Source organism: Colossoma macropomum, unplaced genomic scaffold (assembly GCF_904425465.1).
Source record: "Colossoma macropomum unplaced genomic scaffold, Colossoma_macropomum, whole genome shotgun sequence".
Lineage (NCBI taxonomy): Eukaryota > Metazoa > Chordata > Actinopteri > Characiformes > Serrasalmidae > Colossoma > Colossoma macropomum.
Genome location: NW_023494802.1, coordinates 15,377,674 through 15,401,540, shown reverse-complemented (window position 1 = coordinate 15,401,540; position 23,867 = coordinate 15,377,674).

Sequence of the window (23,867 nt, the reverse complement as noted above, 5' to 3'; positions counted from 1 at the left end):
AGGACAACAGGCATTTTCAAATTATACACATAAATGTGTGTGTGTATCTATATTGAAGCTGACAGAAATTTTCATTGTATATAAATATATTTTACATGTGATATAGATTTTTGGCCATTGCTACAATAGGTTCACCAGAATGTACTCCTTTGCCGATTTGTTGATCGTTATTTTTACAATTATTTTGTATTTTGTAAATAGTTCGCTAAGGTAGTTATGAAGCTTACATATTAGCATTTAGGCTAGTGTCCACAGAATGAGGTGTTTTGCTCTTTTGTCAGAGAAAATTATAGCTTTATATTTGCTTGTTTTTGCAAAATTCTATGCAAATGCAGACGTTTGTGTGTGCGCACAAATGAGCAGTATATTGTTTACTCTCATCTAATAAGTTAGCAACGTAGCGAATTAGCCAAATCGAGTAGCTAATTAGCCTTTTGAGTGGCATAAAATGCCCAAAACCACCAAAATATAATTGTTAATTAAAATGATCATAGCGGTTCCAAGCAGCTGAAAAAAAAAATAGGAGTAGAACTATAAGAACTGCAGAATTTATGTGCAAAGGAAAAACGTCCACATAGCAACGTGTGAATAACTGTTTAGAGATGTGTGCTTTGTCATTATTTAGAGATGTGTGCTTTATTTGCTTGTAGCTGTTAACAAAGGGCAGCTCAGTTCATGATGCATGGATAAGTTGGATCATTTGGGGGGAAAAAAGAAATCCTTTTCTCAAATTTGTTCCCAGTTAGAAAAAATGACACAAAGCAGGTGCAAAAAATACAGAAGCCAGAACAGACAGAGTCAAACAATGTTTACTAGGTGTCACTAATTATTTAGAGACGTGTGCAAATGTGCATGCATGTGTGAATATATAAAGTGTGTGTGTGTGATTTGCAGCCAGAACTCCACCCTGCTAGAGGAGGTAATTTCTTTATTCAGCCGCAGCTATTTTGGCTTTGCTGTGCTCTGTGTGTGTGTGTGTGTGTGTGCATGTGTGTTGAGCGCCGGGCTGAGTTATTCAGGCGTGTGAAAGCGGGTCGGCCTGCTTTTCGCTGATAACTTCACAGCGCAGGAGCAGCCGTCCACTCCGACTGCCTCATTCACCGCTGCTATAATTAATAAAGGAAGTAGGGGGGAGGGTGGCCATTAATTGGACCCACTGTCCTTCAAAAGCCACGGGGAAAAAAAAGAGAAAAAAAAGTGTATAATCATTTTCCACAGTATTCCACAGCTTACTGAATTATTAATACAATCATACAGCGAGACACTGGGGAGAATCGCACCGAAAACAGTCATTTAGACCCAGCGAGCGCTACAGACGGCCAAACAGCATCCATAAACACACACAGAGAGATAATGTTCCGGCACTGCACTGCCTGCATGGGCGAGAGAGAGAGAGAGAGAAAGAGGGAGAGAGAGAGAAACAGAGAGAGGCCTTCTCTCTGGAGAATGGGTGCGTTTCGGGCACGTTCCGGACGGCCGATCCGAGGCATTTTGGGTAAAATGCGCAGCGGTGTGTGCTGGAAGGACCTGACATGCATGAACACACCGTGGAGCAGTGTCCAAAACACGGAAAGGAAGCATGAGATCTAATAAGAAGCAAACGTGGCTGCATGCTTTTTTCTTTTTGTATCATGGCTGGCATTTCAACATCTCCAGATCAAGTACCATTTTTTTCAGTTTATCTTCCTACCCCATTTGTCCTTTATATTGCGTAAACATTTCATAAGTGGACCAATTAAAATGGTCCAAAATGACTTATAAAAAAATCTTCTTACATTAAACTTGATACAGTTTGCAAATCTAGCATTTTGTCGACACGAGGTTTTGTTGCAAGACCCACGATTTGACCTTAATTTAAAATGAATTCATATTGAAATCTGAATTAAACGTTCAATAAGTTTGGTCATAGCAGTACTACTGTTCTGGGTATTCTGCCTGGCCTCAAATCCCCTGGCTCAGTTAATTACTCTCTCTCCCTCTCTCCCCCTCTCTCTCTCTTGTCAGAGCCCAACCGACCCCCGACCTCTCCCTCATTTCATATCACTATCAGCCGTGACTCTGATGTGATTTTCATGAACTAATTTATCATCTGGACGTGCGAGCTGCACACAGTTCACTCTCTCTATCATTCCGCTCGTGTGCTGGGAAGCAATAAAGAGCCACAGCAAATCACCTTGACTATTACAAGCAATCATATTATAATGAAACCTAATGTTTACAGCGTGTATTTCTCATAGTCTTCTTAGTTGTGCTGCTGTAATTTTTGTATTTCTTTATTTATTTTTATATCTGTACTACTTGACATTTCAGATCCAAAACCAATAAATAAGACGTAATACTGTATGATCTATTTTTAGATTTATATACAGTACAGTCAGACACCATCCCTCATTCGTTCTTCATTTACAAGAATTATGATCTATGTAAACACAGTAACTTATTTGAGATAGCAATAAGCTAAATATACAAAAAATCATCATTTACTGGGTACCTTCTATTGGGAAGGTTTTTTTTGCATTTTTTAAAAAATACTTTTAATTTCTTTTTAAATTATCATGAGTTTTGTTTTTAAATAAAAAGAAAACAATTAAAAAAAAATGTCCCACATTTTCAAGTTTTAGGCTGGGGGCAGGCGGAGCCTTATTTTAGCCACACCCCTGCATTTTAGAGCAGGAAGTGAGACTGCATCCCAGTCCCTCATGGCGACATGGTGAGAAGTAATATCTCACTGTTTTGAAATAAATATGTCACAAAGACTGAAAATCAGTGTGTAATTTTAAGAATTGTCACTACCAAAACACACATTTTCTGCAATTAAGTAAACGTTTTTGTGTTTTAACAAAAATATTATGATTTTATGTGTGTACAGCAGTTCAAAAGTGTGTTTGCTAATCATGTACTGGCTAGCATTTTTGAATTGTGCTCAAAATGAGCTAAAATTGTCACTACCGAAACAGTCACAACTGACACATTTGGTAGAATTTTGAGGACGTTATTATTTCCTTGGAATTGACAGATCATCCACAGTGGGTGGATTTTGATTACCCACCCATTTCCATCAGCTGAATTCCCTCTTCCTCTTCTCCTAAAGACGAATTCCACCATCTTTTCAGAATTTCTTCATTATTACATCGAAAAGTCAGAACTGTTCATAGTGGTGGTGAGAAATGTTCATAGAATTGTTCATAGTGGCTTATTTTTAAACCCCATTTATGATGGAGAGGTACATGAAGGTCGTAATGAGGCAAAATAGTCCCCAAACAAAACATATTTTTCAGATTTACCACTATTTTATCATTAGCATTTAAGAAAAAGTCCACCTCGTTAAAAGCCAGAGGAGCTTTTTCAACTTTTTTTTCAACTTTAAACCAGTTCAGTAGAATTGTCCGTATAGCCATACCTGTCCAGGGTTAACTGTTTTAATATTAAGCTACAGGAATTGTCCCAGTATATTTTGGTATTATTTAAAACTACCTGCATGCCACATGCTGTGTTTATGCTGCATCTTATGAGGCAGACAGTAAAATCATATTCTGTCCGTTTTGCACCCTGTTAAAGTATGAATGCACGAATTAGTGGATTTTGCAGACAGAATGCTAATGTATGTATATATGTGAGTTTGGTGTATTCTTGCAAGATTGTGTATTGTCTCGCTGCATGTGTGTGAAAGGCTGCTGTAGCATGCAGTGCAGTGGCGATAGGCCCAGCTCATTATAATACAGACAGCCAGAAACAAAGGCACACGCACACTCACTGCTGCGTGTTCCTCAGTGATAACCAGCAGCCTCTCGGAATTAACCAGCCTATTCACACACACACACAAACACACACACACACACACAAATACACACAGAACACGTAGAACATGCACGCACGCACAGACAATGTGGCATAAACCTGGTCCACATGCACACACACACACACACAAAATAGACATAAGCACCCAAACAAAATAAACACAGACATAAACACCAACCCACAAATCAGCTCACCGGTTCGAGTAAACCCATGAATACACCCCCGCACTAAAACCAATCCAAACCGCTCCCCCCGTGCTCTAATTCACTCTGCCGCGCCTCTGTTGGAAAAGAAAACGGAGCACTACTACACGTTCAGTGCATGAGGCCACCTTCTCTAGCTCTGTCTTTCTCCTCAGAGCTAACACACGGACCCCTCGGTGCATGGGCGTGTGTGTACGTGTGTGCATAAAGCATGATCCGAATCCGCAAGGCCGTGCAATCACTGCTGCTCCTATACCAACCTGCAGCGAATAGCTCTGCAACAGCCAAGCCGCTTACCGGTATTTAAATACAGAAACAGATCACACAAAGAGTTGGCACAGAAAACATCAGATTACACTGAGAGAAATACAGTATGAAGACAAGCTGAACAGCAAAAACATGAAATCCACTATCTGTGACCTCACATTGTCTACATGGCTGAAGCCAATACATTTTGGTCTGAATCAGAATCAGCACCACTTTATCGGTTAAGCATGTTTGCATATAGAGCAAATTAAAATGTCTGTAAACATGGATAACTTGCATACAGTCAGCGTGGAAGCAGCTCAGTTTACAGGAGGAATTTGTTTTGGTGGGATTAGTGCATACATGGTCAAAACGATGATACAACTAAAGAAGGCGCCACCACAAAGGGCATCACAGAAAACATTATCACTTAAAAAAGGGGGTTCTTCAAGGGTTATTTAGTAAATACATACACATACACACACACACACACACACACACACACACATATATATATATATATATATATATATATATATATATATATATATATGTGTGTGTGTGTGTGTGTGTGTGTGTGTTTGTATATATGTATCTTTGTAAAAATAATTCTATGTAATACTGAAAAAGGACTCTTGTGCTTGTAACAATAGTGGAACCCTATTTGGTGCTATATAGAATCATCTTTAAGAGGGTTCTTTGAGGAAATATACTACAGATTTCCATCATAGAGAAGAATCCTCTGACCATCCAAAGAACCATTTATGCATTCAACTCAAAGATCCAATATTTAAATAGTCCTCTGCATGGTTAAACACTCTTCTCTATGATTAAGAAACTATTATATATCTTGCCGCAAGCCCCCTAGTGGCCCTTCTGCCGGTGGAATGATACTTGACTTGGAAATTTTAAATTAATACAATCAAATAAAATATTTTTCCCTGTAACTCTGTTATCAGACTAACTAGTACACTGTTGGCTCTCTGTGTGTGAAATGTTGTGACTCTATGTTGAGCTGCTAGTGAGCAGTGCGGGGTGAAATGGGAGGGGTAAGAACTCCCTGCTCCAAAAACAGTTCACAAAGACATCTGTGCCTAGATAAAACAGCCCAACTGCAGCTTTCTTTATATAAGAAAAAGATTGTTTACAAGAGTCAACTTAAAAATAACATTTAAATAAAATAAAAACACTTTTTATAAATGTTGATGTGCTCGCTCACCTATGAAGATGAAAATCATTTTATGTGCTACTATGAAAAGGAGTTAAAGAAGCTTTTCAAACATGGTCCTATATAGCACCAAAAAAGGGTTCTACTACTGCTACAAGTCTAGAGCTTTTTGGTGCTGTTAAGAGTGATTATAAGAGTGTATGTTAACCAAATATACAAGCTATACATACTAGAGCACAAAATGTGTATATCACTGCTGTTGTAACAAAACCTTCTGAAATGGGAACTTTTCTACCTTTTAATGGATGTTAATGTAATTAGATTTGATTATATGCAGTTTTAGGCCATTTTATTGGCCAATTCCTCATGAAATGTTTACATAACGTAATATAAAGCAACTGGAATTTTTGTTTAAATGTAAAAGTGTAGATTTAAGAATTTGGTACGGCAGCAATGTAAAATGCACATATCCTCAATATGTAAACAAAACGTACTGAGTATTTATAACAGTGCGTCAAACATGAAATCCAACATGTGTAAAATATACCAGTATCTGAGTGTTGAGCCCTGCAATAGTACATATATAAAGGTATTAAAGTGGATGGACATTTGATTGTGAACGGCTTTCACAGATTTAAAGGGACAGCTAATAGCATACACTGTTGACCACATTTCTTTGTGGTCCTGCTCTCTATGACAGAATCAGTACAGTAAAAAATGGAGGCCGTGCTGCCCCGGCTTCACCTTGTGTTTTAGTATACGCTGGACATTGTGTGTGACCTCCAACGGAAGGGAAGGGTCATCTCTATGACGACAAATGTGCAGGAGGTGGGGGACAGGACCACTCCCCACTTTCTCTCCTCAAGGCCGGCCCCCAAGGACACAGTGGTGTGACTGGCCACCTCTGGGACAGGAAATCGAAGAGGAGCGGAGAGGAAGAAAAGGTGTGATTTCACAAGCTAAATTACCCGCTGGACAGATAAGAGAAGCAAACGAGCGAGCGTCAAAATCTTTCAGACAGAAATACAAGAATTTCTTGGAAATGAAAAGAGGAGCGTTTATTTTGTGCTTGTGTCAGGGCGTCAGGGAAGGGGATCGCATAAACGATCAGAGAAGGCTAACAGTGTAGTTTTAGTATTTGACTCGGCAAAGTGCCGTTTATGCTGATCTCAGAAAGCAGCGTCGGTTCAGTCTCTCCTGAAAACACTCAATTCTCATTGAAAAACACTGAACAGTTATCAGTGATGCACCTCACTGAACTGGAGTGTGTTACTGTATGTACACACTCCTAGCAAAGTGGGTTCTATATAATACAAAAATAGGTTCTATGTGACTAACAAAACCCTCTTGGCATCATATAGAATTAGTTTTAGAAGCATTTTTAAAGGAGAATGCCATTGATTTTCTATACACATTTCTATATAATTCAATAGTTGAGATGTAAACAAAGACATTCAGAGTGGTTTGGTGTGAAACGTGCATTACAGAGAAATTTACAGGCTCAGATTTCTCTACAGTGGTGGTGGTAGGAACCAGGGGTTGTGATGTCTACACTGCAAATATAGCCATTTTATTTACCATCCAAAACAACCTATATATGTTATCTGAGTTTTTATATGTAAAGTATAAAAATGGTAAATCTGAGCTTTCTTTGGGTGTGATTTTTATTACTGGGTACTATTTTGTACCCTGCGTGTACATCTCTGCAATGAATATATATATATATATATATATATATATATATATATATATATATATATATATATATATAAATACAAAAAAGGCATAAGACAATATATTCATAACCATTTTATGTCATGACAGTGTGGGGTAGCTGTTAGATGTATTAAACAGCTTGGACGTCTGGTTCCTATCAGCAGCAATTCTGACTCTGGAGGTTTCTCTAGAATGGATCATTTCACATCAAACCACTCTGAAAGACTTTGTTTGCATCTTAATGATTATAGAGAAACTGTGAAAATTCAGTGGAATTCCCCTTTGAATAATCATATGCAGCAAATTCTCCACCATACAGAAGAACCGTTTAGCCATGCAAATGACTATTAAAGCATTCAATCAATTGTTTTATAAATAAACAACACATGAAGATCCACCTTTTTTTAAAGAGTGCACCACTGTGCTTCATGTCTAGCACAATTCATATAGTTTTGCTCAATTTATTTTTCTTTGGTGATATACGCCAGCTTCCCATTCAAATTTTCCTGTTCCACCTTAAATGGAGCAGCAGGTACATTCTGGCACTTCAGGTGTCAGAACTGCTGGACTATTTAAGCTGTAACGGAAAATTGAGCTAGATAGCTAACAAAACCATTAACGATTTTTATGCGTGTTATGGAGAAAAGCTTAATAAACCTTAATACATTGAAACAAAATTAAACTAAGATAAAACAATGGTTATTGTAATTTTTAACAGAGAAAATTTTCACATTTGTGGGTTTCTTTGGTCACTTGAGCAGCCATCTTGCCGGTTTTTCTCCTTTTCTCATATCACTCTGTTTGGAGTCTCTGAAAAACCTCTGTTTGGAGGGTCATGTAGCCCTAACACTTCGCCCCACCCCTCTATCTCAACAAAAATCGGGACACCCTACCCCTAGACATGAACACGCAAAACGGAGGGGTAAGGGCTGAGTGGTAGATACGAGGGGTGAAATGGGATTGGGCCAAAGTCTCTAGTGGCCGTGACAATAACACTACTTAATGGTCTTATCAATTGTGAGGTTAATCAGCTTCTAAAACTTTAAAAACAAATTCAAGTACCTGACACATACTGACAAATAACAGATTTTTGATTCCTTATTTCAGGCACAAACGCAGCACGTCTCATTCGAGCGTAATTTAGTTGACCCCGTGTTAAAGCAAGTTCGTTCCGGCTCTTTTTTTAACCTCTGTCATTCTCTCCCTCACCAGTTTCATGCTTTTCAGCTAGTTTCTGCCTTTCACACCCTCCTCACTCCTGTCACTCCAAATATTTCCCTCTAATCTCACCTTATCACACCATCTCTCCGCACACAGATAAACGATAGAAGGCTCTGTTCAGGGAGATAAGACTTTCATCTCTCTCTCTTTCTGCCTGCCTCTCCTGCTCTATTTCTCTCTGAATATCCTAATTCTGTTCACTTTGTGTCCCTCATCGCTATCTGACAGCTTCCAATTCGTGGAACATATGTTAATGTGCAATTCAAATGCCACGTTAAATACTGCTTACTGAAATAAAGACAAAAAACTTTTTGGAACTGAAGACGGAGCAGCTGAGCAGCAATGTTTGAGAATAAGGATTGAAACTTTTATTGAAATCAAGATCAGTGCAAGATTTACCAGAAGAACAAAAAGACAATGAAACATGTTTGTTGACTGTCTTGACTGCAGCTCTCACTCACTTCCCCTAGTCACTTCAGCTTGGGAAAGTCCACAATGCAGGGGTGCGTGGTCATCATTTTTGAACTGCATAGCATCTTCAGATACAGCGAACGGCCATCCATATGTCAGGTTTACTCACAGCATTACAAGCGCTATATAAAACAAGTATGAATTGAGCACAAAATAATCATCCTCTCCAAAGAGAGCTTCTCACTCCTGTCGAATGGTTTTTCCCATGTAGAAATGACAAGAGGAAGAGGTGAGGGACTGAACTGGGACTGGCTTTAACTGGCAAATGGTGTCCCCCCTCCCCGCTTCCAATTGTTCAGTCGTCTTCTCACTTGATCTCTGCATTTCTGTGTTCATTCCCCATTCACTCTGTCGCTAACACACACACACACATGCACACAGAGAGTGTGTGTGTGCTTTTCATATGTAAATCTCCCTGAGAACAATCCACTTTGAGCACTGGTGCTAGCGTGCTAAATCATCAGCTCGGCGATGGCAGGGAACGGCTTGTATTATTACACCTAATTAGATCCTTTCTGTTTCCTATCAATTAACAGAGTAATTAAAACCATTCCTGCCTGATTATCTACTAACTGCTGATTCAGGGGCAGAGATGAAACACACACACACACACACACACACACACACACCACCTACGGGAAAAAAAATTAGTAATCATGTGGATTCAGGCTGAATGAATGAATTCACACTGATATTCGAAACACAGCAGCACTTGTTGGTTGATAATGGCGCTATCAACCAAACATTTTGGAAACTTTTGAACTAGTGACTAATTTCTCATTAGCATGAATAATGAATTCATACTGATATCGAAACAAAATTGGCCTTCAGTTTGTCAAGACTAACTGCACTGCACCCAAACGTTGTAAATTTTGTAGTAATGAAACTAATTTCTTAGAATCCATAAAGACATTCAAAATAGAACTACACTCAATGTCAGCTGTATGTACTGCACTACCAAACACACATTTTGAAATATTTTGGACTGATGAAACTAATTTCTCTTTAGCATGACAAAAGAATTCATGCTGGTCTTAAGTTGCACCGAGATGCACTGCACTACAACCAATTGTTTGGAAAATTTTGTATCGAGGAAATAAATTTCTGCTTAGAATTCATACTAATTTTCAACACCCAATAGTTTGACTTGATTTCACCTACATGTACTGCGCAATCAACCATTTTGTAAAATTTTGGATAGATGAGCTAATTTCTCCTGAGCATAATAACTCCTACTGATTTTGGAAACATAACTGATCTTAATTCGACTGATATGGACTGTGCTACCATCCAAACATTTTGGATGAAACTGATCTCATTAGCATTAAAAAATTAATGAATTCATATGGATTTCCTATATTTTGGAAAATATTGCCTGGATTTAAGCCAACAGAATTAGGGTTTTCCTTACAGAAAAGTTACATATATTTCACATGTGAAGTGTGCACAATCCACATGTTTACAAGTAAATACACATTTTTTTTACATGTGAAGATGGTTTTTCACATGTAATAACACACTGTATACAATACATGTCAGGTTTGCCATGTACATGCACAGTTCAATGTGACCTTTTGTAAGGGTATTGACATTTAGGAGTTTCCTAAAAAAAGGGTAATATTAGAGGTACACACACACATTTTCTAAGCCACTTATCCTTCTGGGTCACGGGGGGTGCTGGAGCCTATCCCAGCGGTCATTGAGCGGAAGGCAAGGAAGCACCCTGGACAGGTCGCCAGTCTAACACAGCATTTGTGATACACCCAGCCTGAAATTTTATGGATGATAACTCCAATTTCTTTACAGCCAAACTAGCCGATGGCTGACAGTACTTTCTGTTAGCCTAAGTTGCTATATTTATATATGAACATTATTTACTTTTTAATCAGCAAACTATTTTAAATGGAAATTCAGTTGCCTATTTAAATAACATGAATCAAATAAAGTTTTACATCAAAAGTAAGAGGTAACTGGCTATTCAACACAACGAGTCATTAAGTCATGCATAATTATGCTACAACATGTTGGTACAGGAGCAGCATAACAGTATTAAATACAGCACAAGTGCACTTACCAGACTCACGTTATTTACGTCGTACAATTGCAACACGCAGATCTGACAAAACAGAAATAATGAATTGGCCAACTGTCGATTGAATGTTCAGAGCAAAAATCTTATGATTCTGATGTTAGCTGATTACAATTGTGCAGCCCCAGGCAATATCTGTCTGTATGGTACATTTATGGGATAGGCTACTGTGAGACAGGCAGAGAGAGAGAGAGAGTGTTCAGCAAACACATTTGAAGAGACCCATTTTCACTCATTCACACTAATCACAGGTAGAGAAAACACAGCTTTTGTGATATATATGTGTGTGTGTGTGTGTGTGTGTGTGTGTGTGTGTGCTGGTTGCTTGGCTGCATTCTCCTGTGAGTGTGAGTGCGCTGGTCGCTTGTGTATACGTGTTGATTGCTCGTCTGTATGTGCGTGTGAAATACAGCTTTAGGACATGGACAAACAAGCTAAAAACTTGGTTATCACTTCTTAAAAAAAAACAATGTACACATGCATGTAAAAGTGCTCAGTCACACTGCTGCAGTAGCACCATGCTAATCACACAGATTACTCAGATTACTCAGATTAGGTGGCATTCCCACCACGCGGTTCACTGCAAACCGACACAGTTAAAGACGAAACAAATATGACCAAAAATCTGCTCAATATTACTAATAGAGAACAAATTCTGATGTCACATCTGATCTATTGTGAAGCAGATTACAGTGAGACAGCGAGAAGGACACTAATATTAGTTCAATTTGTTCTTATTTAAAGAAAACATAAACCTGTAAATCATGCAGGGCAAAAATGAACATTCTATGGGGAAACACTATATCATCCTGTTTCCATGGCTACCAGCCATACTGCCTCAGGATCAAGATGCTGTGCAATAGACGGTATTGACAGAGCTCTGCAAATTGGCGTGTGTGTGTGCGTCTGTGTGTGTGGTAAGTGCACAATTGTCGTATACATCTCTACTCATGATGAGTGTATCATACATGTGCAACTTCTAGATGTCTTGGTGTATAATTTGACTTGAAAAGAAGGCCTGGTTTCTCTATCTATGCATATATGAAATATATATATTTCCATCCAAAATGCTGTAAATCTATTTGTAACAATTTTTGAATAGAAAGAGTTTAAAAAAAAAAAACAAACAATTGACGTTAATTGAAAACACATTTTGTTTCTCTAAGTAAGGTGGTATTAATCATAACAACGTGTATCATGAAAAAAGAATATATATATACATTATATATATATATATATATATATATATATATATATATATATATATATATAGCTGTTGTCAGAAGAAAACATCATATCTCCAAAATGGTAACTTTACAGGAGAAGGAAAAAACCTACTTTACTTTTAATGTAAGTCAGTGGAACCAGACTTTTTTCCAAGTCATTTATGGTCATTTCTTTTAGTCAATTCATCATGAAATTTACATACAAAGTAAAGCGTACCAGGTATTTTCAAATTGTGCCAAAAACTGAAAAGCGTCAAAAATGGAAATATGAAGTTTTCTTCCGACAACAGCGATACACACACACACACACACACACACACATACAACTCTATACCATTTCTTTTTACATATTTGTACATCGCCAGCTGCTCTTTACATTGTGTGAAACTAAAAAAAAGAAAAAAAAAGAAACTTTTAAAAAATAAACTTGAAAAATAACTTTAATAAACAGCTTCTGTTTGTTTACTATGACATTTAACAGTGCTGGAAAACAAATGCAATGTAAACAAAGCTATTAATTCCTAATTAATGCGGCTCTTATTTTTTCACAGTTGTGTTCCTGTGCATTTACCGTGATTGGTCTTTTGATTATTTAAATACTGCAGGGTATGAGCTTTATTTCCTTTATTTATTTAGTCAGTACATATTCAAAGGGTCATGTTTTTATCCACTTTTTGTCTCTGCAGTGGGCTGTCCTCATTTTGTGGTCTGAGGCCCCCAAGGCTGTCAGAGGCTCCTGTGCACTGGTCAGTAATCCAAAACAATCTGTATTACACAGCAAATTACATATACTACAGTTTATTTCAGCTAAGTTAGGTATTATCTAGAAATACTAGATAAACTACTAGATAAATACTGATAAATGAATAACCAGTGCTGTTGTGTGACATCAATACTTGTGTAGTGGTATAGATTATATATTTTTCAGCGCTAGGAAAAGTTATGCATACTATGACCTGACACTGACTTACTTACTTATTTACTTACTTATTTACTTACTTACTTATTTGTGTGATTGACCTTTATTTTGGCTTCTCCTACAGAAAACCCCCCTCTGTCCCCACCCTGGACACCTGGATTTTTTAAATTATTATTATCGATGAAAAAAAAAAATCTAAAAAGTCAGTGGGAGTGGTCAGGAGAAAATAACTTTTTTCTTTTCTTTCTTTTTTTTTAAGCAAGTCACTGATCAAGCAGAGAGAGAGGGGTATCAGCGTGTCCTCTTGAGGGCTCTCTCCTCTCTCCTAACCTCCGCCGCACTTCATGAATGTGTTGGTGCTTGAGTGCGTTTAGCTGGCCGTCCCGTTCTGCTGAATTCTGCTTGCTCGCTCTTGCGTTGGACCGTTGGTGTCCGAGTTAAAACATGAGTGTCCCGCCGAGGGGACATATCACAGCAGTGGAGAGAAAGAAAAGGTCCCCTATTCCCCTCAGAGTATAATGTGGGCTTCACAGCAGAGTGTGTGAAGACGAAGCGTGTGTCTGATTAAGGGTGTGTGTGTGTTTGTAATCCCAAAGTGGCCTCAGGGGCTGGGGGAGGGAATAAGATTCAGCAGCAGACACTTGGCACGTGCCTCGTACACATACACAATAAATCCGGTGAGCAGCAGTCATTGTAAGGTTTGTGGAGGAGGGGAAGGGGCAGGTGGAAGAAGCACGGCTCCGCCCCTCCTACACTTCTCCTCCAAACCGGCCATGTTTATCCATTTCCACATCCATTTCCCTTCTCTCTCTCTCTCTCTCGCTCTCTCTCTCTTGAGGTCTCTCGCTCAGAGTATCTGGGTCACTGGGGTTGATGCTGGGTGTTGAGGTTATTGTGAAAGGGCTGGAGGATTGAGGCCCTCTTCAATAGGTATGCAGATAAGCATACGCCTCGCGGTGGATGTACACATGGTGTGTGTGTGTGTGTGTGTTTAGGGCGGGGGGGCCACAGGCTGTTGTGTCTACCTCCACCAGCCGGCCTGGGGGGAGGGAATAGAGGTCGTACGGGTCAGACACACGCGGCACCTCGTTCATTCACGCAGACACATATGCGTGCGCCGTACACTGCTGTTCGTGACCTTCAACTTTAACCAACCTTGACCCTGACAGAAGGAGAGCAATTCAGCAGAGCAGAACAGACGCACACGTACGTGCAAGCACACATGGTGCTACAATCAGTGCAGATGACATTGCAGATAATATCCAAGAGTCTGAGAAAAATAAAATTATTCAGCAGCATATTATTATAATTATGTGAAAACCCTGAAACCCGAATTTTTGTATATTTTTTTACAACATTTGAAAATGGCAGCTGCGCTTACTGTGTGAACATTTTATGCTTAAATACTTTTTGAAAAACTTTTTTAACTATTTTAAAAGTTAAACAATACAATGCATTATATTCTATCACTGACTCAAATCAATATGCACAAGTATCGAACAATACAATTAATAGACAAATACAGGAAAAAAAAACATTCTTAACTTTGAGTTAATAAAAAAAATTTGTCATTTTGAAGCTTCGAAGAAAAAAAAACAGCAAAAGCAAAAAACAAAATACATGCGCTTATTATTCCAGTGCATTATTATGGTATTGTATTTTATAATGTTGAATGCTCTAATAATCTGAAAATGGAAACAATAATGTTAACATAAGGCAGATTTTCAGGCGCTCCATATTCTTTATCAAAAAATGCATAGAACCAAGACTCCACCATATTGTATCGAAACATATGAAGAATTTTGTGAATCGTTACATCTCTAATTAACAGAGATCAACTTTAAACCTTCTTTCCCCAGATATAAAAATTAAGGTTCCTTAATAAGTTCTTGGTTTGGATACATGGTTCTAAAAACATTATGGAGACACTGGACACTAGATAAAACAAACACTCAATGGACTCAGTAACATGTGAGGGTTAGGATTAGGTTTTGGGTTGAGGTTGAGGTTAAGTTAAGATTAGGGCCAGGGTGAGGGTCAGGGTTAGGTTTTGGGTAAGGTTTGTAAGGTTAGGTTTTGCGTAATGGAAGTAACATATTAACAATACATCTACTTAATGTTCGTAATGTATCAACAGAACATCTTCAAGATATTTACTTCAATGTATTCAGATGCTTCACTACTGTTACTTCACTGATAAATTGTTGACATGTTACTGATAATCTGTTAAGAGTTTATTAATCATCTACAAAGGACCACTTCAAATAAAGTGTTACCACCATTTTTTAAAGCATACATAACCTTTGAATTACGTTCTTTAAACTTTGCAAAGGTTCCTCACGCTCACATATTTTATATGCAAAAGAACAATGCACTGAGAGCGACGGAGCCAAAAGGGGTTCTTCTGTGGCAGGAATGAAGCCCTCTAGATGCACATTTTTAAACGAGTTGAAATTCTGGGCTCCTGGGTTGGGCAACCAGCTACACTGCAAAAAATGATATCTTGGCAAGTGAAATCATCTTAAATGTAGTCATGATGTCTAATATTTCTCATTTTTGAGGTCGCTGTGAGAATATTCTAAGATTACTTAACTTATTTTTAGCCATTTTAAGTAATTTTATCGGTAAAACTGTCTCACTATGTTGGCAATTCTTGGGTTGCTTTTTACTGTATTTATGTTTACTTGCATTTATTCTCATGTTAAATGGTGTTTTTGGGTCATTCTACAGAAACGTCCACTTTTTATCTGTCCATAGGGGTCAGTGGTGTTACTGATCGTCATTGGTGTTACACATAAGAAAGGTAACACCAGAGACATTTTTGATTAAAAATATATTTTACAAATGGGCTGCTACAGAGCATCAAACCACATGTTGTCAATCATGGAATATCCACTAAAATATGCAATTTAATCCATTTGTATTCTATTTTTTCACCATTACCTATGAAGACCACTAACACCAATGACATCAACTAAAAGCTTCATATGAAATCATGAGCTAAATGAGAAAATCTCTGATAACTGAAAGACACAGTGGACTCACCATGTGCTTTTCTTCATTGATCCTCAGAAAATAGGTAAAAGGAAGTCAAGTGATGTCATCAGTGTGACTTTTATTTCAAAATAAGAGTTTTTTGTTATGCAGTAACACCAGTGACACGATTCCTGGGGACCACAACTGTCATTACATATTTTAGAAAATTTATGTTATTATGTTCTTTATGTCATTTAAGTCATAAATTTCATAGTCATGTATAGATTATTGCAATTAAAATAGCAGAAAAACATGTTTTTTACCTCAAAATATGACCTCAGCCTTTACACATGACTGTGAGGATGAGCTCTTCTGTTTGATTTAAAAAACAATATTGCTGAATTGATGCTCAAGAAGGTGTAATTGTTAAAATGAGTTATTGCTTTATTTTAAAACATAAATAAATTGTAACCCTGACATGTTTTTTTTTCAAGTGTAATATAACTGTAAACGCTAGGGACACAAAAATGGACGTTTCTGTACAATGACCCTATTACAAATAAATGGTGGGCACAGCAATGTGTGTATTTAATTTCAGGAGTTGGGACCCCGATCTTTGGAATTGCTCCAGAGAACTCCTTTTTTTGGGACATTTATACTTGAGAGTGTCTTATAAATTTACTATTTATAAAAGTAGATGCATTTTCTTCTGACAGTGACAATATAATTTGCATGTATTAAACCCTGAAGTAAATCTAAGATGTTCCCGCAGGTTGTAAACCTCAGTGAATCAAAATGATGCTGTTAGCCATTATAGCAGAGTGCTATGTGGGATGATGGAGAGTAAGGCTGTGTGTTATGCCTGGGATTATGAATTGTGTTATTGGAGTTGCAATAAACATGGTAAACGTGGTGAGAGCGGAGCAAAATGTGCATGACAGATGGCCACCGGTTTTGGCGCAGTGGCTGATTGTGTGTTTGTACGTGCTACTGTCTCAGTGTGTAATTGCGTCATCAGCTCTCTCCCTCAGCACCCTGACCACTGAAGGTCTCTCCAAATCTGCACTCTTATCATTCCCTCTCTTCTTCCACCTTCCCATTTCTCTTTTGTCTCTCATTCAATCTCCTCTTCCACATAGGATATTCCTCCCTCTACCTACTACAGTCCCCCCAAAACTGAATGTTTCTTGGATGGAAAAACCTTTAATTGCTATGGAAACTTTTTTTATGTGGAGGTTCTTTAATCTTCAAAAGGGTTCTTCACACATGCTCATCTCCGTTACAGACACGATTCTTTAATGAACCACGCACTGAAAGATTGCTTAAAGGAACCAAAAGTGGCTCTTCTAAAGTCGCTCCAAAGAACTCTTTTTGGCACTTTTTTTATTTTAAAGCGTGTACTCCTCCTCTTTTCTCTTCCAATCTTCTCTCTTTATCTCCTTTCTCCTCCTCCTCTGCTTTTATTTTTCAGTCCCTCTTCCATCCGCTTCCACCTCCTCCATCTTTATTACCTCCCGAGCGTCTGACCTCGATCTTCCTCTGTTTTCATTCTGTTCGGTGACTCTCTCCCTCCATTCCATCTCAATTCATTTCATTTACCTCACCTTCACCTTCTCTACTTGTTTACCTTGATTTGGTTGTCCTCCTTCTTTCCTCCTCTTCCATTTCTTTTTTTCTTTTTTTTTTACAGAAACGTTTCCACTGAATGGCCAGAGGAAGCTGAAATGGCTGCGAGACAGGACTGAGTCAACCAGCTGAATCGACAGGAACTCTCGAGACAGTCATCTGGCGCTACTTCTCTGAGTCATCAGTGCTGCCGACACTTGCTAGAGATTTAGACCTTAATTACATTCACGTCCTGGCTTGGTGAAGCACCGGTTTTGTAAAATAAAGAGGATCAAGTTTGGTTTGCGTGTAAGCCGCTATAAAGGGGGCGACTCTGAACAAAATTAGTTAATGTTGCTGAATAGCTTTAACCCAACGATGTTAGCCTCCTGCCCTCTCTCTCTCTCTCACACTCTCTCTCTCTTTCATTTCACATGAATTTTGAAAGTTTGCTAAGGCACAACTTTGAAGATCAATCTCGGCTGGATTAGCGAGAAACACAGAGAGAGAGAGAGAGAGAGAGAGAGAGTGAGAATGAGTGCATGTGTGTATGTGTGAGGGAGAAGGAGGGGGGAGAGCAGATCTTTCACACTTCTAAAAATCTGTCAGAAAATATTTGGAATTCATGAGCCTTCTTGAGAGAGCCGCACAGATATTCCATATCATAAAGAGAGAAACTAAGAATCCAATCCTCTGAAGAAGGCCCGGAGTACTACAAAATTCTCTTTGGCAAGGCTTCGGCACAACCATGAGCGAAACTAAAGCCCTAGAAAACACAATTTGAGCAACACACACTAGAGCTGTTTGGTAAATTGTTTGGGTGTTTTTCACCTCTGGCTACAGGGAAAACTGCTTTCTGTCACTTCCACTATTCCAATTCTCAATTCCATTACCCAGCGCTGAATATTAGAAATGCACCAATGTGCCAGTGACAGTCTTTCGTTTCAAACTAAAGGCATGCCTCAGGTTTTTGATTGAGTATTTTTCTGAAAGCTCGTCTGAATTCAGTTCTTGCTTCATTGGTTAGCTTTCAACTTATATATATATACACACATAAGGAAGAAAACTTTGTATCTCCATTTTTGTCATTTCTCAGTTTTTTGACATAATTTGAAAATGCCTGTTGTCCTTTACATTGTATGTAAATTTCATGATGAATGGGCCAAAAAAAACGATAAAAAATGACTTGGAAAAAAGTCTGGTTCCATTGACTTACATTAAAAGTAAAGTAGGTTTTTTCCTTCTCCTGTAAAGTTATCATTTTGAAGAAACATGGTTTTCTTCCGGCAATAGCGATATGTATATAGTCGATGGTGTGTGTGTGTGTGTGTGTAGTGTGGAAGGTCAAAGGGTACGCAGAATGTAATACACAGTCTTTACTGCAAAGCACATAATCACAATAATAATCTCCAGGCTTTAAGTGACAACCATTTATTTCTCCCGCTCTACATAACATTGAATCTGTCCTGCTTTCTGTATGTGTGTGTGTGTGTATATGTGTGTGTGTGTTTGTGTGTGTGTGTGTGTGTGTGTGTGTGTGTGTGTGTGTGTGTGTGTGTGTGTGTTTGAGAGAGAGGTGCAGGCAGTGAACCAAGTGACAGGCCAGTCTCCATGACTCCATGGGCCGACACCCAGCCTCTCCCTGGGCTCAGAGAAATCTCACAGACTCAAGATATTTCTCTCTAAAACACACACACACACACACACACACACACACACACACACACACACACATTCTCTCTCTCTCTCTCTCTCTCTCTCTGCTTAAACAGGAGTGCTCCATACCCTCATACTGAAGTCCAAATATTTCTTTGTTTATCTAATTGAAACCAGGGAAAATGAATGCCCTGCTACGAAAATCACGCCCAAGAGGTCACCCAGACTAATGCGCGCGCACGCGTCCTGAAAATGAGCTCCTCTGCGCGCGATCCATTTGGGGGCATGGATGTGAAACCTCTGCGCCGATGTTTTTTGGCAAATGAGAGCCGTTTCAGGTCGGCCTACCCGGGAGATGAGGGAGATGAGAGGGGGTGGTGGGGCCCCGGCTTCTCTCTAACGATATTACAATGAAAAGAACACAAGGCAACGAGCGACACCGTCATTAACCTCTGCTGCGAGTATAAATCAACGGCCAGTTCACGCAAATTACCCCAATTCCGCACGAGCTGTGTGTAAAGCCCCCGCGCGCCTCGCACCACCAGCCGTTCCAGAGATAAATTACGAAAAAAGGCGAGGGGGAGGGGAGGGGGGTATTAGGGTACGCGGGCACTCAACGCTTTTAAATGCCTCCTAAACCTCCCATATTCATTTACTGCTCTTTTTTGGACCCTCTGCACCCCTCTTTCTCTCTCTGTGCTCGACCACCATGTTGAAGTGTCAGTCGACAAATCACTCTGGCGTTTCTGCTTAGCGCGCGATTCTTACAGACCCACGGAGAGAAACTCTGAATGACGTGAAGAGGAAAGTAATGTAATGATTAATAAAGACGTGCAGAGACGCGCTGCGGTGTTTCATTCCTCAGTCTGTGTTCCTGTGTGCTGGTGGATCGCGTGACGTCATCTTTAGTCACTCAGTTCGGTTCTTGATCGAACTGAGTGATACTCTACTGTATATCATACTACGTCAAACAGTGTCCCCAATTAGTATCAGTGCATCTGAAAGCCTAGTATTCATCAAAAAGGAGAAGAAAAACAGATGCTGAACTAAGTCTATTCCTCAGTACTATAGTTGGGTCATTCTACAGAAACGTCCACTTTTCTATCTGTCCATAGGAGTCACTGGTGTTACCGATCGTCATTGGTGTTACACGTAAGAAAGGCAACACCAGAGACATTTTTAATGAAAAATGCATTTTATAAATCGGCTGCTACAGAGCATCAAACCACATGTTGCCAATCATGGAATATCCACTAAAACATGTGATTTAATCAATTTGTATTCTATTTTCACAATTACCTAAGAATAAAGTGGGTCACACCAGTGACGTCAACTAAAAGCTTCATATGAAATCATGAGCTAAATGAGAAAATCTCTGATAACTGAAAGACACAGTGGACTCACCATGTGCTTTTCTTTATAGATCCTCAGAAAATAGGCAAAAGGAAGTCGAGTGATGTCATCAGTGTGATTTTTATATGAAAATAAGTGATTTTTTGTTACGCAGCAACACCAGTGACACGACTCCTGGGGACCACAACCTTTATTATATATTTTATATTTATATGTTATTATGTTCTTTATGTCATTTAATTCATATATTTTAGTCATGTATAGATTATTGCAGTTAAAATGGCAGAAAACTAAAATATGGCCTCACCCTTTAGACATGACCAAGAGGATGAGCACTTCTGTGGTACTTATAATTCTATATAATTAATTTAAAAGCCAATATTGCTAAATTGACGGCTCAAGAAGGTGTATTTGTTACATACTGTTAACATACTGTTTTATTTTAAAATACAAATAAATTGTAACCCTAACATGTTTTTCAAGTGTGATATATCTGTAAACGCTAGAGACACAAAAATGGACGTTACTGTAGAATGACCCAGTTACATGTCAACGTTTAGCCTAGCAACCTGGTATTTAACTGAAGTCAGCATTAAGTAGGTGCATTTAGTAGCTCAGATGGCCAATAGAGGTCTCTATATTACTCTACTTTGCTGACGTTACTAAACAGGAGTATCTTGATGTGCCACAGACATGACTGTGAAGTCTGAAGGAGTGTGGCTAAGCTAGCCACGATAGCTGAAATCAGGGCTGGCTTACTGGCCACCCAGTGCCCAGGGGCCTCAGCTGGCCTCAGACCACAAAACCAAGGTGGCTCAAAGTCTGTGGACAGTCCTCTGCAGCTGCACAAATCAGATAAACACATAGACCTTGATAATGTAATGATGAAATAAATTAAACAAAGGCCCCTCAGCCAATACCCTTCTGCAACATTTACAATTAAAAGCCCCTACACCAAAAATGTCATGCAAGAAATAATAGGCTATTGCTTATTAATTGAGAATGAATCATTTTATTTGTTTATATTACATTATATATTACATTACTCATAGATAAGCACAAGCTTTTTTTTATTAAAGTTCATTTTTTAGGTCTGTTCTTTTTTCTTCTATTTCGTGTTGTTGTCAGAGTGTAAAGATGGGGAGCCTCCAAAGACGCTTGTGCCCAGGGCCTCATGAGACCATGATCCGTCCCTCTGGCTGAAGTTAGAAAATATACATTTCTCTGTTCTCAGTGTTTCCTTGACAAGCCAACATCTATTTCATCCACTAAGCAGAAAATAACGCACCTCAAGTAGAAGATGATGACTGCTTCTCATCTAATGTTACATTGACTGGGTTGTGATTTAACTCATATTGGCTAAAATATTTCCCTTCGCTTTTAAATGATTGAGGCAGTTTGCTTAATAAAAAAACTACTATAACTGACAAAGTAATGTTACAGCAATTTTCAGACTAACATTATTCTCAGTGGTCACCATTCAGAATGTTTACAGTACCTTAAGAAGTTAGAACAACATCTTAATCTCCAGCTACAGCATGTTTGACCGCACTGCTACACACATAAACGTCAACTTTTTATGCAAGTTAAGTCATGTGTATGCCGCTCATGATATATATATATATATATATATATATATATATATATATATATATATATATATATATATATATATATATATATATATATATTATCTCTTCTCAGTGTAATCTTAAAAAGCCAACATATTTCCACATCACTCACTGAACATACAACAATTATCTTGGGTAGAAGAGAATGATTGCCTATCATCTAATGTTAAAGTGTTAGCATTAGCTCATATCATGATTTAATTCACAGTGGCTAAAAGATTTGCCTTCGGTTTTAAAAGACCAAACTGGTTTTCTTAAGAAAAATGATGCTTATGAATGTGTTCCTCTGCCATTTTTCCTTTGTGCCTGAATTTGTTGTACAACCTTTTTTCAGCCAGATGACTGACAAAGTAATGTCACAGCATGTCTCAGACGGAAATGATGGTTAATAGTGCCATTTGGATGTCCTTCAGAATGTGAACACTACCTAAAGAAATACGTCAAGTGGTCTTTTTGGTTCCACATCAGCTGGCTAAATTCTTTTGAAATGATAATGTCTTCGTCTCCAGCCTGACTAAACACAGACACCATGTTTAGCTGTGCAACTACATGGGCAAGTGGCACATTTTTATGCTAGTTTAGTAGTGTATACACTATTTCTGTTACACCAGTTAAACTTGGCAATCAGTGGATACTATTCAATAAAATCACTTCACTCCAGATTTTATAGAGGTCCTGTCCATTTAGCACATTTGCAGTCCTGCAGCCTCCACTGGTCAGGCTAGGGGTGGTTGTAAGCACCCTTATGTGCCCGCTATATCCACGTTGTTGCCGTTACTGAAGTGCAGGCTTTGAGGACTGCAGGACCTAGGGTGCTTTTTGGGACAGGCCTCACATGTGATCACTAGGCTTCCTTTATGTTCAAAACTTATCAAAACCTACTCGCTTTTAAGATATGAAAAAATACAAGACATCACCATCCTCACTGTACACTCAGGATGCTCATCAATTGTTAAAAATATAGAGGTCATAGGGATATCTGGCTTGGAGACCAACTTTCTGAAAAGTTACACAATCACTGAACTGCTCTGACCCAATGTGCAATCTTGTGGGCTTCAATTGCGCTTGTATATACAAACCACAAGGCTGTAAGGCAGGGTTGCACATTTCCGGTCCTGGAGGGCCGGTGTCCAGCACAGTTTGGTGATTTACCCACTAAAACATTTAAGTCATCCATTAATTGTCAGGTTTAGTGGATGTGTTTGAGCAGGGAAACCTCCAAACTGCGCTGGACACCGGCCCTCCAGGACTGGAGTTTGTGCACCCCTGCTGTAAGGTGTCCCATTTCTTATTTTTGGCCTTGAAAGGGGTGCTCACTAATGTCCTCTATGTGCGCTTATTGGGGACTCTGGGGAGGACTGGGTCGTTTCGGACTCAGCCGCACCCTCTTACACAAAATTGCTTGAGTCACACATGAGGACCAATCAGAGTGAAATGGAAGCATTTCTTCACTGTCGGAACAAAAGCTTGTATCTCCAAAAAAAGATATTTTTTCCAAGTAATTTTGAATCATTTCTATTGATCTGTTGATTATAAAATTTTAAGACAATGCAAAGGGTAATTGAAGTTTTCAACTATGAAAAAATTGT